This window comes from Canis lupus, chromosome 10 (assembly GCF_048164855.1).
Source record: "Canis lupus baileyi chromosome 10, mCanLup2.hap1, whole genome shotgun sequence".
Taxonomy (NCBI): domain Eukaryota; kingdom Metazoa; phylum Chordata; class Mammalia; order Carnivora; family Canidae; genus Canis; species Canis lupus.
In genome coordinates, this window is record NC_132847.1 from 3,024,342 (window position 1) to 3,042,122 (window position 17,781).

Genomic DNA, 17,781 nt, shown 5'->3' on the forward strand with positions numbered 1-17,781 from the left:
CCATCCCAGGCGGCTCTCCATGTAGCACAACTTGACATACTGTGGTTTAGAGGGTGCTGAAAATGCTATGCGATCACTGAAATGAATCTCTTAGATGTACTCCCACCTTAACCCTGCCCTTGAGTAAATTCAAAGGCAAAAAATTTATGAACACTTTCATTAACTTAGACAAGCTAAACTGGCTTTCTAGTCCAATTATTTTTTTTCTTTAATTTAAAAAATTTAAAAAAAATTTTTTTATTTATTTATGATAGTCAGAGAGAGAGAAAGGCGCAGAGACACAGGCAGAGGGAGAAGCAGGCTCCATGCACCGGGAACCCGATGTGGGATTCGATCCCGGGTCTCCAGGATCGCGCCATGGGCCAAAGGCAGGCGCCAAACCGCTGCGCCACCCAGGGATCCCTTTAATTTTTTAAATTGGAGTTCAATTTGCCAACATATAGCATATCACCCAGTGCTCATCCCATCAAGTGCCCCCTCAGTGCCTGTCACCCAGTCACACACCCCCCGCCCACCTCCCTTTCCACCACCCCTTGTTCATTTCCCTGAGTTAGGAATCTCATGTTCTGTCACCCTCACTGATATTTCCCACTCACTTTCTCTCCTTTGCCCTTTATTCCCTTTCACTATTTTTATATTCCCCAAATGCATGAGAACATATGTTTGTCCTTCTCCAATTGACTTACTTCACTCAGCATAATACCCTCCAGTTCCATCCACGTCAGAGCAAATGGTGGGTATTTGTCGTTTCTAATGGCTGAGGAATATCCCATTGTATACCTAGACCACATCTTCTTTATCCATCATCTTTCGATGGACACCGAGGCTCCTTCCACAGTTTGGCTATTGTGGACATTGCTGCTAGAAACATGGGGGTGCAGGTGTCCTGCTGTTTCACTGGATCCGTATCTTTGGGGTAAATCCCCAGCAGTGCAGTTGCTGGGTCGTAGGGCAGTTCCATTTTTGACTCTTTGAGGAACCTCCACACAGTTTCCAGAGGGGCTGCACCAGTTCACATTCCCACCAACAGTGTAAGAGGGTTCCCCTTTCTCCGCATCCTCTCCAACATTTGTGGTTTCCTGCCTTGTTAATTTTCCCCATTCTCACTGGTGTGAGGTGGTATCTCATTGTGCTTTTGATTTGTATTTCCCTGATGGCAAGTGATGCAGAGCATTTTCTCACGTGCTTGTTGGCCATGTCTATGTCTTCCTCTGTGAAATTTCTGTTCATTTCTTTTGCTCATTTCATGATTGGATTGTTTATTTGTTTGCTGTTGAGTTTAATAAGTTCTTTATAGATCTTGGAAACTAGCCCTTTATCTGATAGGTCATTTGCAAATATCTTCTCCCATTCTGTAGGTTGTCTTTTAGTTTTGTTGACTGTATCCTTTGGTGTGCAAAAGCTTCTTATCTTGATGAAGTCCCAATAGTTCATTTTTGCTTTTGTTTCTTGCCTTCATGGATGAATCTTGCAAGAAGTTGCTGTGGCCAAGTTCAAAAGGGTGTTGCCTGTGTTCTCCTCTATTCTTGTCTCACATTTAGATCTTTCATCCATTTTGAGTTTATCTTTGTGTCTGGTGTAAGAGAATGGTCTAGTTTCATTCTTCTGCACATGGCTGTCCAATTTTCCCAGCACCATTTGTTGAAGAGACTGTCGTTTTTCCAGTGGATAGTCTTTCTTGCTTTGTTGAATATTAGTTGACCATAGAGTTGAGGTCCCATTTCTGGGTTCTCTATTCTGTTCCATTGATCTATGTGTCTGTTTTTCTGCCAGTACCACACTGTGTTGATGATCAGAGCTTTGTAGTGTAACCTGAAATCCGGCATTGTGATGCCCCCGGCTCTGGTTTTCTTTTTTAATATTCCCCTGGCAATTCAGTCTTTTCTGATTCCACACAATTCCTAGGATAATTTGTTCCAACTCTCTGAAGAAAGTCCATGGTATTTTGATTGGGATTGCATTGAACGTGTAAATTGCCCTGGGTAGCATTGACATTTTCACCACATTAATTCTGCCAATCCATGAGCATGGAATATTTTTCCATCTTTTTGTGTCTTCCTCAATTCTGTAGTTTTTAGGGTATAGATCCTTTACCTCTTTGGTTAGGCTTATTCCTAGGTATCTTATGCTTTTGGGTGCAATTGTAAATGGGATTGACTCATTAATTTCTCTTTCTTCAGTCTCATTGTTAGTGTATAGAAATGCCACTGACTTCTGGGCATTGATTTTGTATCCTGCCACATTGCTGAGTTGCTATATGAGTTCTAGCAATCTTGGGATGGAGTCTTTTGGGTTTTCTATGTACAGATCATGTCATCTGCAAAGAGGGAGAGTTTGACTTCTTCTTTACCAATTTCAATGCCTTTTATTTATTTATTTTTTTGTTGTCTGATTGCTGAGGCTAGGATTTCTAGTACTCTGTTGAATAGCAGTGGTGAGAGTGGACATCCCTGTCATGTTCCTGATCTTAGGGGAAAGGCTCCCAGTGTTTCCCCACTGAGAATGGTATTTGCTGTGGGCTTTTCATAGATGGCTTTACAGATGCTGAGGAATGTTCCTTCTATCCCTACACTCTGAAGAGTTTTGATCAGGAATGGATGCTGTATTTTGTCAAATGCTTCCTCTGCATCTATTGAGAGGATCATATGGTTCTTGTTTTTTCTCTTGTTGATATGATCTATCACATTGATTGTTTTATGAGTGTTGAACCAGCCTTGCATCCCGAGGATAAATCCCACTTGGTCATGGTGAATAATCGTCTTAATGTATTGTTAGATCTGGTTGGCTAATATTTTGTTGGGAATTTTTGCATTTGTGTTCATCAGGGATATTGGTCTATAATTCTCCTTATTGGTGGAGTCGTTGTCTGGTTTTGGAATTAAGGTGATTCTGGCCTCATAAAACGAGTTTGGAAGTATTCCATCTCTTTCTATGTTGTCTAGTCCAATTATTTAAGGAATCAGAACAGTTTAGTAAAAATCCCAAATTAGGTTATTTTGGAAGTCTGGCAGTTCTAATGGGGTAACTTGCAAAAAAGATCCGTTCTTGCAGTAGGACAGTAATATGTGGACCTGTGTGTGATTTTGCTTCTTTTTCTCCTTGCTGTTCCCATTATCCCTACCACACTGAGTGCATTTAAGACTTTAATTCCAGACTGAAATTTAACTTTTTAAACAACCTAACACATCAACTCTAAGTTTCTACTTTGTTTTCCCTTCTGTTATTTATTGGATCCTGTATCTTCCACTTTCTTGGATTCTTGGGGGGCAGTTTACAGGTGGCATGAACCTACACATGCTCAAAAATGTCTTTATATTGATCCCCACTTGAATGCTAGTTCATCTGGGTATTGGATTCTAGGTTAAAAATGTTTTCTTTTTTGTTTTTCTTTTTTTCTTTTCAGAACATTATCTTCCGGTGTTCAGGGTTGTTGGTGAAGACGTCCAATGTCAAGCCGATTTTAATTCTATTGTGATAGCTTATTTCCTCTCTTGGAAAGCTAGTTGGGTTTTCCTCTCATCTTTGATTTTCCAAACTCTTACCATGGTGTGTCTCTTACCATGATATGCCTAGATTTCTGAAAATTCTCTTTCACTTTTTATTCACTCTGCTTGGTACCCAGTTAACCCTATTGGTATGAAGACTGGTGTCTCTCTTCAGCTCTGAATCCCCACCTACAAACCCATTCTTTCTTTGAGTACTTTTTTACTTTCATTTTATCTGTTTTCTCTCTTTGGAACTTCTGTCATACAGATATTGGAATTTCTTGGTCTACCTTCCACATCTTATGACTTTTTAACTGACATTTTTCTATTTGTTTGTCATTTCACACTAAGCCTGAAGGGAATTCTTTGGTTTGATTTTCCATTCTTTGGTTACTAATTTCCCCTTACCTGTGTTGGTGTTAATATTCACCTCACCTATTCAGTGTTTGAAGTTAATCTTTGTTTTTTCTTAATTGAAATTAATTTTTTATGGATGAAATATATTCTATTATCTCTCTGAAGATAGAAATTATAGTTATTAGAATGTTTTTCTCTATTGATTCCTTTGGTTGCAGTTTTTTTTTTTAAGATTTTATTTATTTAATTGCGAGAGACACAAAGAGAGAGGCAGAGACACAGGCAGAGGGAGGAGCAGGCTCCTTGCAGGGAGCCTGATGTGGGACTTGATCCCAGGACCCTGGGATCATGACCTGAGCCAAACACAGACGCTCAACCCCTGAGCTACCCAGGTGCCCCTGGTTGTAATTCTTCTAGGTTACATTCTATGTTACCTTATTATGGTGTTGGTTTTCTCAAATGTTTGGCAATTCTTGGCCATCTGCCATCTGTAGATCTAAAAATCCCCACTAGCTTGCTTATTTTATTGATCATACTTGCTTTTATTGATTATTGGAGCAGGGCGGGCTCTACTCTTCTGAGAGTGTAGAGGTGACCTGACCTTCCTGGAGGGTCAGTAGTCACTAGGATAGTCCCTGCCTTGCCTCTCTGAACTAAGTATTCACGCCCTCAGGTTTAGCTTGGGGACAAATGCTATGTTCCAACGATGGTGATCTTTCTTTCTTTCTTTTTTTTTTTTTTAAAGATTTTATTTATTTATTCATGAGAGACTCACAGGGAGAGAGAGAGGCAGAGACACAGAGGGAGAAGCAGGCTCCATGCAGGAAGCCCAATGTGAGACTTGATCCCGTGATCTTTCTTATCTTCCCATGCCATTATGAATTTTTTTCCTTTCCTTTTCTTTCTCTTTTGCCTTTTCTAATTAAACAAGACTTTTCTGTTATTTAATGGGATTTTGGTTAGGAGGGAGGTCAAATGGGGGTGCTCAGTCCTCCATCTGGCTCTAATCTGCATTTTTAGCAAAACAACTAAGTTTGGAAGTTTGAAACTAACGACATTAGGGCTGAGAGATTTCTTAATGTAAATATATTTCAGCAGAGTTAATGAAAACTTGGAGTGCTTACAAAGTTGGATATATTACATGTGTGACAAATTATATATAAACCAGATTTCATTTCCTGTTTTTTTTTTCAATCAGCAAAGAAAAAATGGCAAGAAAACCAAGTCTCCTGTATTTTAGCTACTCATTTTAAGGGATAATGCATATTTAAACATTTTCAGCATTTGCTGTTGAAATGGATAAAACTTTACAATAAAATCCCCCCAAAGCATGAAGTTCCAGTCAGCAATGAGCCCCTCGTTCGGATATGGTCCAGGATTTGCCTCAGAGGGCCCGTCGGCCTGGATCTTCTGCTGTTAGCAACCACATTGCCATTCTTCTCACTTGTCTCTCATCACTATGGTGATTCTCGTTAAATAAAGTGAACAGTCCTGATCATGTGCACTGGCGCCTTGTCATTTTTCCTGTGGCTGTCAGTTTCCACAAAACAGCAGCCATCTAGTCAATAAATATTTGTTGAGTGCCTAGTATGTGCTTGCTCCTCAAGGCACAAAGATCAAAAGGACAAAATGCTTTCCCTCTAGAACGCTCTCTATGGGGAAGAAAAGGCAAAAGACGTAGATGCCTTGGATCAGAATGGACCCCAACTTTGTGTCTTTGTAGCTACTGAACTTAAAAATGTTTTATGTTTGTGTAGGTAGAATCCTTTCCAAATTATTTTTAATTTTTGAATGTGAGATAAATTATAGGGTTCAAAAATCAACTGCTAAAAAAAAAAAAAAACAAAAAAAAACAAAAAAAAAAACAAAAATCAACTGCTATGAGAAATTGTTGTCATCTGCTATTTCAACTCTGCTCACACCTTCTCTGGGTAACCATTTTTATTAGATTCTTGTTTCTACTTCTAATATTTCCTTATGCAATTGTATATGAATATGTATTTTAATTTTGCTGTCCTGTAAAGGGTGGCAGGCTCTATATGTACCAATATAGTCTGGAGATCTTTATATAGGGGTCCACAGAGATCTCCCTTGTTGCTTCTCCCAGAGCCTTAGAGTCCTCTGGGTGGATGTCATAGCACATTAACCAGCCTGTTATTGAGGGCCACTTGGGATGTTTCCAATCTTTTGCCATTCCAACGAACGTGCCAATGAATAATCTGGTACGTCTGCCATTTGTATGCATGCAGGGGTGTTTGCAGAATCAATTTCCAGAAGCAAGATTGCTGCCTCAAAGGGTACTTGCATCTATAATTTTGGCAGGTTTTGCCAGCTGTCTCCCCTTACAGGGGTTAAACCATCTTATTCTTTTCCAGCAATGTCTGAGAGCATCTCTTTCTCCCCCGTGGGAAAATTTCTAATCCTTCCTTGTCTTCTGGTACCAAGTAATCCCACTTGCACCTTCTCTCCACAGTGTTGTATTAGTTGCCAGGTATTATCCAGGTTTCTATTAGCACAAGTAAAGCTGCTCAGAAGTAGACAGTGTGTTCTATTTGCTTTGTGGTGCAACCAGATGAGGAATCGTGGAAGGGAACCCAGAATGTTTAAGGGATGATGTGGAGCACCGGGTGGCTGGAGGCCAGGTCCAAGCTGCTGAGCTGTGGGAGGGAAGATCAGAAACAGATTGTGGAGAACTTGTGCTGCCATACATCAAGAGCTTTGGATTTTTCCTGCAGGCCATGGGCAGTCGCCGAAGGTTTCCTAGTGGAGGAAGGAGATGGTTAGAGCCATGTCCAGGCTGGTTTTAATTCCAGTGGCCTGTGCAGGATGCAGAAGAGACTAGTGACTATACTTTTTTTTTTTTTTAAGATTTTATTTATTTAAGAGAGAAAGCATGAGTGGGGGAGAGACAGAGGAAGAAGCCGACTCCCTGCTGAGCATGGAGCCAGACATGGAACTTGATCCCAGGACTCTGGGATCCTGACCTGAGCCGAAAGCAGATGTTTTTCCGGCTGAGCCACTCAGGTGTCCCACGACTTTTTGATTCTTAGCACAGACCTGCTGTAGTTTGGTGTGGTAATAAATGTGTAATATTGCTGTTTGGCAGTTGTCTGCACATTGCATGGAAGGGTTCTGGGAGAGAATCCCTGAACCAAGAAGAGTAATTTCTCTATTATGTGTCCTGACTGGAAGCAGTGGAGGGTCACTTTCCCACTTGGCTTCTCAAGAGCCATCCTCATCATTGCCATTCAATGCACAGTCATCAAAACACCGAGTCACTTCAAGCTCATGAAGTGGCCAGAGCCTTTGAATCAACATTTCTTATCTATCCCCTCATCTTGTGATATTATTCCCCACTTTTGGGTGAGAGACGATCCCAGGTCCCAGACGCCCATGAAGAGCAGGTGTCAGATCCGAGACAGGAAGGCCAGCTTGCAGAGGCTTGCTTGGCTGTTCTCTACCCACAGAGTGGCCTTGGCAAACCTCTTCCTCCTGGAGAGTGCTGGGAGCCGCGATGCTGTGTGCGGTTTCCATAGCAGTGGGCCGCGGGGACAGGCGGCCAGGTGGCAGGCCTGCTGGGCTCGGTGCTGGCTCACCTGCTTTGCCGTTGGCAGCCACCCCCTTCGTTCCTCTAGCTGCTGGAGCTATAGAATGTCTTTTGTTCTTCCCTTTGAGTTTGATCTCTGTATCAGAGGACTTTAAAGTTCTGAGCATATAAAAAGTGTGACTTTGTCTCCAAGCGGATTGAGTAGCAGGAATCCAGAATGCCAGGGTGGAAAATTACTGGGGGATGGTGTGTCTCTCTGGAGCGAGGCTAGAACTCGGGGTGGGGGGGTGAGGCCAACTCTGAGCACTGAGCTTTGGGCCAAAGGCGGCAGGAGGAGCCCCTGGTGGTGAGAAGAGAGGCTGGCTCCCCTAGGGACCCCGGGATTGTCCTCACCAATGCGATGGGCACCAGACTGTTTGGATTCAGGGTCTGCCATCTTTGTTTCCTCTGATCTCTTCATTTAATTAACTGCAGGAGATTATGCCTTGCAGTAGTCAAGAAATGCTGGTTTCGTCACTGTCCCTGGTTTTCCAGGGAGGACCCATTGTCACAGGATTCCAGGAATTGAGAGCCGTGGGAGGGAAGGGAAGGATCTCAAGTGGGAAGGAAGTCAAAGTCAGGTGCAAGTTCATCTGTGCTTTCTTGGCCAAGTGCTACTCGTTTCAGCAGGCTGTGTGTGCTGTCCTGTGGTGGTGGGACCGGCCAGCTCCACAGGCCTGGGACCCCGGTGGCCCTGCCCAGCAGGCAGGACCAGACTCTGGGCTCTGCTGTCTAGATGATTGTGTTGGACTGGAGCTTTATCTAAGGAGTTAATGCGTAGAAGAATTCCATGACAGGGTTGGAGACAAAGGTTCAAAGTCAAGGGCAAGGATTCTGTTTTGAGAAGCGAAGATGCTCTGGGCGAGTTCCATCTGATACTGTCATGAAGGCACCAGTGGCAGGAGTAGCTAGAACATGGAGCAGAGCAAAGCTCCTCTCACCTGCTGCAGACCCCAAAGAAGTGACCTGAAGCCACCTGTTCTTCTGGGACATATTGAAGAATCACCAAATAGAGGGGAACTTATTTAGAAAAAAACTCCATTTAAGCCTGCCTATGAGTCAAAGCAGTTTTATTTTGTTCTTGAGGGGCGAAATCTTCTTTGTCCTAATCATCTGCAGTTAAGTCATGAACAGAGACCAGGAAATTCCCTTTAGTAAACCCCCAAACTAATTAAATGCATTTCTCTGGTTTGCATTCTGACTAGGAAAAGGAAAAGGGAGAAAGGAAAGAGCGGGTAAATCGGCCTGTCCTCATATTCTTTGGGCAAATATTCTTGAATGCTTATTGCATTTTTCGGCCTGGAAGTAGGCTCCCAGGGAAGCTGAGTTTGCTGGGGTTTTGGGGAAGCAAGCAGCCAACCAGGTGCTAGCTGGAGGCCTGAGGATCTGGCCTTGTTCAGGTGAGGTGGCTGAGGAGGAGGCAAAGTTGAAGCAAAGGTGCAGAGGTGAGAGAAGGAAGCTCATTCCAGGCACAGAACTGGGGGCTTATCTGTTGGAGTAAGAGGTATGGGGAGGGACGGGAAGAGCTTGCTGGCATGGGGAGTGGACTTCATGCTACACACAGGAGAGGCCTTTAAACAGAGGAATGGGGGCGCCTGGGTGGCTCAGATGGTTGAACATCTGCCTTCGGCTTGGGCCATGATCCAGGGTCCTGGGATCGAGTCCTACACCGGGATCCCTGCTCAGAGGAGAGTCTGCTTCTCCCTCTCCTTCTGGCTGCTGGTCCCCCTTCTTGTGCTTCTCTCTCTCTCTCTCTCTCTGTATGTCCAACAAATAAATAAAATCTTAAAAAAAGATAAACAGGGGAAGGAGACTTCTCAGAGACCATGCAGCTGGTGGATGGGATGAGGAGGACGAATGTATCATGGGGACAGAGAGCCCAGTGACATGGTTGTGCTGAAGCCAGAAGGAAAGAGGTAGAGGCAGAGAGGATGGAAGGCTGGGTGCAGATTCGAGATGGGATGGGCCAGCTGACTGGGAGTGTGAGGGAGGACACCCCTGGGTTTCTGATGTGGACAGGTACAAGGCAGGCCATGCCATTCACCAGGATGAGGACTCCCTGGGAGAGCATCTTGGTGGGCATGATGGTGGGGGCCGAGAGAAGGAGAATGATGAATTTGAGGTTAATCAATGCTGTCAGGGAGTGTATCAGTCGGGGCCTATACAGAATCAGCCTGTACATGAAAGAGACAGACAGAGAGGACATTGATTTATTCATTGCAAGGCTTACATGGCTGTAGACTGCCGAGACCGGTCTGAAATCTGCAGGGGAAGCAGTGAGGAAGGGCAGACTGAAACCATCAGGGAGGAGCTGACACTGTGGTCCAAGGCTGGATTTCTTCTTACTCAGGAAAAGTTGTGCTTTGCTGAAGGCACGTCCAGATTATCGAGGATCATCTCCCTTACCTAAAGTTAACTGCTTGTAGGGATGAATCATGTCTGCAAAATACCCTCACAGCAACATCTAGACTAGTGGAGAGTTGAATAAACGGATACCACAGCTTAGCCAAGTTGACACATAAAACTAACCATCATAGGGGTTCCTGGGGGCTCAGTGGGTTGGATGTTTGCCTTCGGCTCAGGCCATGATCCCAGGGTGGTTTGGTAGAGTCCTGTATAGGGCTCTCTGCTTTAGAGGGGAGTCTGTTTCTCCCTCTCCCTCTGTTGCTCCCCCTGATGGTGGTCTCTCTCTCTCTCTCAAAAAAATAAATACAATCTTAAAACAAACAAACAAAACACTAACCATCATAGCTGGCCAGCCACCGAATTGTGAAATATTGAAGTAGTTGGAGATGAACAAAGTGAAGAATGTGTTCCTCCCATCCCAAACTCAACCATGGTTGAGTGTCTCCATCACAGATGGGAGGAGGACTTGGCCGGGAAATAGGCACTGGGGGTCTATTTGGGGAGGACGGGAAGCCATGGGTCTTAGGAGTACCTAAGGAGAGTGTGAAAGTCATGGACACAGCAAGAGAAGGGTAGCCTCTGGGAACACCATGCAGAGGGGACAGGACAGGCAGGGGATGAGGTGAGAGGATATGCTGGAACCTTGCTCTGCAGAATCCCAGCAGAATCCCAATGAGCTTGTGCAGGGCGAGTCTAGAGAAAGTGCCCAGGAAGACAGACTGGGTGAGCAGGAGAGGGACACAAGGTGTGCTTGGACAGGGAGGAATCACCTCACCCCAGCCCACCTTCAGGGAAGGGCTCTGCTAACAGCAGACTCAGGGGATGTTGAGGAAGGAGAGGTCAAAGCTGCTCTGGCCACGGAGAACAGAGACCACGGCACTTTGCTCAAGATTCACCTTTATGAGTTTCTGGCTGAGCAGGGTTGTCCTGGAGCCTCATTTGGGGCTTGTGAATAGGCATTTGAGGATAAGAGTGCTATGGGGAAAGAGCCGAGTAGACACAGTCCATGGCAAGGAGAGACGTGAGGATGAAAGAGGACCAGTGAGTCCTTCCGAGGGGGCCTTTTGCAGACTTTGTCTATGACTCAATCTCATGCTGCAACCTGTTGTATATGAGGGTGGGCTCTCGGGTACTCTTCTATCTCCCCCACCCCATCATATGCCAAGACCTGGAGGGCAGTGACACAGATTGACTGTTAACTGGGTGTGTGTGGAGTATCTGGTCACGGCGCTAGGCTCTTGTGATTTGCAGGAAATGTTGGAAGTCACCTGGTCCCTTCCCCCAGAGCAGGGTCTTTCTTTCAGAAAGAATCTTTCTTCCTAACACATGGGAGCCCCAGGACACTTGCAGGGATGGCAGGCACTCTCTGAAATCACTTCAAACGGGAAGAACATTTTCCCTAATGAGCAACTTGTCTCCTGGACCTAGAATTGCTCGTTTCTGGTTTGCCTTCTGAGGCCAGAGGAACAAGTCTCAAGACAGTTCTTTATGTAGCTCTTTATGGAAACAGCTCTCCTGTCTGCCATCCTCTCTTTCTGGGGCCTTTTTCTTGGTCTCTTTGGCTGCTCTGATGACAGGTTTTAGCCTCCCACTGTTCTGGGCACAGTCACCCGAAAGTCCTTATGTGCTGTAATAAAGAATTCATCTGCTTTTTGTCTTGGGTTGCTGGGATGAAGCTTCTGAGGGCTGGGAATTTCTGAGTGATGGGAGAGTTTTTGTTATTCATGGTGGTCCTTGGATCACACCTGAGTTTATGTTAAGGCAATGACCCGGGGAAGACCAGCCTTGTGATTAGAGGCTTAGGGCTTTGAGCTAGGGGATAGAAGAGGGGCTGGAGGTTACATTTAATCACATGGATAATGATCCAATCAACCATATCCACGTAATGAAACCCTAATGAAAACTCTAGATATTGAGGGGGGCCTGGGTGGCTCAATCGGTTAAGTATCTGCTTTCAGCTCAGGTCATGATCTCAGGGTGCTGGGATTGAGTCCAGCATCAGGCTCCATGCTCAGTGGGGAGTCACTTCTCCCTCTCCCCATATTCCTACCCCTACTCCTGCTCTCTCTCTGTTTCTCTCAAATAAATAAATAAAAATAAAAATAAAAACAAAAACAAAAATACTCTAGACATTGAGGTTCGGGTAAGCTTCTTGGTTGGTGAATGCCTCTAAGTGCAGGGAGGGTGTTGTATCCTGATGCTGAGAGAGAAGACATGGAAGCCCAGTGTTTGGGTCTTTCTGAGACCTTGCCTTAATGTGTCTCTTCATTAGGCTGGTTCTTCTGATTTATATCGTTTATAATAAAACTATAAGCCTAGTACTTTCCTAAGTTCTGTGAACCACTTGAGTGAATTAGTGAAACCGAGGGGATCATGAGAACTCCTAAATTTGTAACCAGCTGGTCAGAAGTGCAGGTGGCCTGGGAACCCCTGAAACTGCAGCTTGCATCTGAAGTCAGAGAAATCTTGTTGGGGTCTGTGCTTTAACTTGCAGAGTCTGATGCTAGCTAGTTCTTGATGGTTAGCATCAGAACTGAACTGCAATATTGCATCCTGTTTCAATAATCCCAGAAAAAGGAGTGCCTGGGTGGCTCAGTCAGTGAAGCGTCTGCCTTCAGGTCAGGTCATGATCCTAAGGTCCTGAGATTGAGTCCTATGTTGGGCTCCCCTCTCAGCAGAGAGCCTGCTTCTCCATCTTCCTCTGCCCCCCCTCCTTGCTGTGTGTGCGTGCGCACACACACACACACACTCTCTCTCTCTCTCTCTCTCAAATAAATAAATAAAATCTTAAAAAAAAAAATCCAAGAAAAATGTGGTGCTAAGCATGCAAGAGGGCAGTATCCTCAGCTCCTTGGTGAGAAAGCCACATTAGGGCAGCCTAGGGCCCCCCAGTATCATGGGCTGGGACGGCTCCCTGTGCCTTCCCAAGTGAGCTGTGGGCAAGATCAAGTTACTTGGTGATGAAGCTCCTTGGACCACCTGGAGGGGTTCAGGCAGGAGCTGAGTTCTAGATCTCTTCATTTCTGTCTGACACCTGCCTCCCCCACCCATGACAACACAAAACTGCACCATTAATGAATCTAGGAGACAGAAGAAAGCTCCAAGACTCAAATGACATAACTGTAGCCCAAAGCTGTCACAGTGGGGCAGCAGGACAGGAAGGGGGGATGAGGAGGAATCTGAGGGGGCAGATCCTGGAAGGTGAGGGCTCTTCCCTGAGGAGGCATTGCTGTGAATAGGATTGAAAATCAAAGGGAAGAGGTGAGAAGGAGTGGGTGGGCTAGGAGGGCACTCAGAAGTGGCCAACCCAGAAAGAACCCCTTTGGGAAGAGGATGCATCCCTGGAAGGCAGACCCAAGATCCCCTGGGGGCACCCAGCTGCTGGAGGGGCTGTTGAAGGGTCTCAGAGCTTGGGAATGAATCCTCTTTTAGTTTTACTTTGCTATTTTTTCCCAGGGTCTTTTTTTTTTTTTTTTTTTAAGATTTTATTTATTTAGGAGCACCTGGCTGGCTCAGTGGCTGAATGTCTGCCTTCAGCTCAGGGCGTGATCCTGGGGTCCTGGGATTGAGTTCTGCATCAGGCTTCCAGGAGGGAGCCTGCTTCTTCTTCTGCCTATGTCTCTGCTTGTGCTCTCTCTCTCTCTCTGTCAAATTAAGTAAAATCTTAAAAAAAATGTTTTCAAAAGTGGGGGAAATTGTACCCTAACCTTCCAACACATACTACTACTACTACTACTACTACTACTACTACTACTACTAAATACCTTAGTTAAGTAGTTGAAACCATGATGAAGATTACAAAGCAGAAATTTAGGACATTGGGATAGAAATAGCCAGAGAGAAAGAGATGGGTGGATAGTGGGTGGATATTAGGGAGTAGTAGAAGTTAGGAAATAGAAGAAAAACCAAAACAATTTCAGAAATGAACAGGGGCACCTGGGTGGCCCAGTCAGTTAAGCATCTTATTCTTTTTCTGGGGGGGATTTATCTATTCATGGGAGACACAGAGAGAGAAGGCAGAGACACAGGCAGAGGGAGAAGCAGGCTTCCTGCAAGGAGCCCGATGTGGAACTCAATCCCAGATCCCCGAATCACACCCTGAGCCAAAGGTAGACACTCAACCGCTGAACCACCCAGTCGTCCCTAAGCATCTGATTCTTTTTTTTTTTTAACATATTTTATTTATTCATTCATGAGAGAGACAGAGAGAGAGAGAGAGAGAGAGAGAGGCAGAGACACAGGTGGAGGGAGAAGCAGGCTCCATGCAAGGAGCCCGATGTGGGACTCGATCCCGGGACTCCAGGATCACGCCCTGGGCCAAAAGCAGGCACTAAACTGCTGAGCCACCCAGGGATCCCCTAAGCATCTGATTCTTGGTTTCACTCAGGTCATGATCTCAGGGTCCTGAGATCAAGCCCCATGTTGGGCTCTGTGCTCAGTGGGGAGTCTGCTTGAGATTCTCTTACTCTCTCATGCTCTCTCTCATTCTCTCTACAATAAATAAGTAAAATCTTAAAAAATTTAAAAATGGGTACAATTGTAAATATTATTTTATATAAATTTTAACACAATGACATAAATCAATTAAAAATTATCTTTAAATAGCAAGTGATAGGTAGAGAAAACAGATAAGGGAGACCCAATAGATGCATTATTGGAATTTATGAGGCAGAAACCAAAAGAGTGAATCAAAACCAACATTTAAAAAAGTGTTTAAGAAAGCTTCCCGAAACACAGATTTTAATCTATACATTGAGAAAGCACAATGTATTCCAGAGAAAATTGACACAGAATGTCAATGTTAATACCTATCTTAGAAAATGATTGGACTTTAAAGATAAAGAGTTTTGCACAGTCAGGCAAAACTGTTACTTGAGGGAAAGAAAATCAGCTGGCATCACACTTCTCCATCGCTCAAAGTCAACACAGAGTCAGAAGACAGCAGGGTAACAGTCACAAGATTGCCAATAAGAGAAAATGTGAGCCAAGGGTTATTAGTCAAGTTAAACTGTATGAAGGCTAGAGACAAGTGTTAAACATTCAATAACCAACCACAGGGTTCCCTTGAGCACTTGTCTAAGAAACCAAATAAATTAAAAAAAGAAATAAAGATTTTATTTATTTGACAGAGCGAGAGAGCACAAGCAGGGGGAGGGGCAGAAGAAGAGAGAGAAGGAGGCTCCCTGCTGAGCAGAGAGCCCATGGGGCTCCATCCCAGGATCCTGGGATCATGACCTGAGCCAAAGGCAGCCGGTTAACCTCCTGAGCCACCTGGGTGCCCCTATTATTTACTTTTTAATCAAGTTTTAAATTTTGATTCTAGTTTAGTTAACATACAGTGTACTATTAGTTTTAGGTGTGCAATATAGTGATTCAACACTTCCCTACATCACTCGGTGCTCATGGTGACAAGTGCCCTCCTTCATCCCCATCACCTGTTTACCCCATCCCCCCACCTACCTCCCCTCTGGTGACCATCAGTGTGTTCTCTGTAGTTAAGAGTTAAAGGTATTTTTAAAACTAGCAAATCAGGCAGTAGGATTTTAAGCACACTTAAGTCAAAGGTAAACAAAGATGAAGAAACCTTTAGGCAAGCAAAGTAAAGAAAAAGAAAATGAATGTCCTAAATTGGGATGTAGAGGACAGGGAGAGAATGGGAAAGAGAGGGCTAGAAGCACCCTTCCCCCCACTCCATTCATAGTGGGGAGATAAAGAATATCTGAAAAAGAAGGAGGCAAGAGTTGTTATATAAAGATTTAACGTATGGGCACTGTTCATGGCCTGTTAATCTGGTGGTGGCTAATGGGCTCCATTCCAGTGCTCCAGCAGCTACAGCAACACTGTGGCAGACTGACTCATGGCTCTCTGTTTCAGGTCCTGGAGACACAGAGCCTGGGAGAAAAAGATTTAACATCTAATTATTGCATAATTTTAGTTTATTTTTTTATTATTTTTAAATATTTAAGTAATCTCGACACCCAAAAAGAATCAAGAATCTCATGCTCTTCCAACTGAGCCAGCCAGGCATCCTTTATGCATAATTTTAGTAATTAGCAAAATAAAAATACAAACCTTGCCAAAATTAGAACAATAATAAAATAATTTAATGTATTTGTAGTAGGCAAGTACATTACATAACAGAACCAAGAAGAAACATATTTTGTATTATTAATTATAAATGCACTAAACTCATCTTTTAAGAGATTTTCAGATTAGATCACAAAATAAAACCTGTGTGTTGCACACTACAGACAAGTCTAAAACAAAGATTAAGAAAAGTTAAAAATAAAAGAATAGGCAAGGCATAATAGCTAAATGCCAAAAAAATTAGAGGTGTACTATTTTTTTTAATTAAAATATTTTATTTATTTGAAAGAGAGAGAAGGATTGTGCAACCAGGGGAGAGGAAAGGCAGATGAAGAAGGAGAAGCAAACTCCTAGCTGAGCAGAGAATCTGATGTGGAGCTCCATCCTAGGATCCCAGGATCATAACCTGAGCGAAAGGCAAACACTTAACTGACTGAGTCACCCAGATGCTTCTAGAGGTGTACTCCTAATATAGTAAAGATAGACATATCTAGGGATCCCTGGGTGGCGCAGCGGTTTGGCGCCTGCCTTTGGCCCAGGGCGCGATCCTGGAGACCCGGGATCGAATCCCACGTCGGGCTCCCGGTGCATGGAGCCTGCTTCTCCCTCTGCCTGTGTCTCTGCCTCTCTCTCTCTCTCTGTGTGACTATCATAAATAAATAAAAAAAAATTAAAAAAAAAAGATAGACATATCTATACATTAAATAGCAGCAACTGTTGGAAAAACTGGTTAGTCATTTTGAAAAATATAAAGTTGGGTTCATACCTCACAATGCTCATGATGACGAGTATCAAATGGATCAAATTTTGTATTAAAAAAATGAGATCATAAAATTACTAGACGATCACATGACAAATTTCTTTATGACCTTGGAATGGGGACATCTTTCCTATCACTCAAAGTTAAAAGCCATAAAATAGGTCTGATAAATTTCATTGTATTAAGAAGAAACTTTCATTCTGCTTCTGGAAATTGGAGTAGATACACTTTTCCCTATTCCTCCTAAGTATACCTAAACGTCCTGAAATACAAATATAAGGTGGAGAGGGACACCTGGGTGGCTCATCGGTTGAGTGTCTGCCTTTGGTTCAGGGCGTGATCTCAGAGTACCGGGATCAAGTCCCACATTGGGCTTCCTGCATGGAGCCTGCTTCTCCCTCTGCCTGTGTCTCTGCCTCTCTCTCTCTCTCTCTCTCTCTCTCTGTGTGTCTCTCGTGAATAAATAAAATCTACAAAAAAAAAAAAAAACCCAAATATAAGGTGGAGAGAAACAGGCAGAGTGATGTAAGACCTCAATAAAGCCAGCTGTCTGTGTTCAAAGGACTGGGAGAGAGACAGCTTACCAAGACAGAAAATTTTTAGACAGTAACCACTCTATGTCAGCCAGACTCCACAGGAAAAATGACTCCCCGCCCCTCACCATCATCAAAACCTGTGTGAAGAGCCTAGACTTCCATACTTGCTGAGCTCTAATGAGGTACCCCAATCTATGTCTTCATCACTGGGTGGTGTCAGAGAAGGCCAAATGAGGACCTAGAATTTATAGCAATGGCACCCTAGCACCCTGCTGTGTCAGTGGAGACTATGTGGGGAGTCTAGACCTCCACTTTCTCTCAGCAATAATAGAGTACCCCATTGCCTCCTTATTGGGGTATTGTTGGAGGAGACCTAGGGGAGAGTCAGGAATTTAACCACTGCTCAGCAGTAATGAGACCATCCCCTCAATGTGTCAGTGGGGGGCTGTGGGGAACACTACTTAAGGCATCCCTCCTTGACCAGGCTGGGTGGTATCCATAGAAACTTAGTTAGGAGCTGAACTCATAAACCCTGCCCAGCACTATCAAGGAGCCCCTGCCCCA

At 44.1% G+C, this 17,781-nt stretch overlaps 1 non-coding gene across 1 annotated transcript; it reads left to right on the forward strand.

The window, feature by feature from the left end:
- The first annotated feature begins 15,599 nt into the window (after nt 1–15,599).
- Nucleotides 15,600–15,723, forward strand: LOC140642055 (small nucleolar RNA SNORA54). The gene has a single exon (XR_012038634.1). It is a non-coding gene; the product is annotated as a small nucleolar RNA SNORA54 (small nucleolar RNA).
- Nucleotides 15,724–17,781: the final 2,058 nt, after the last annotated feature.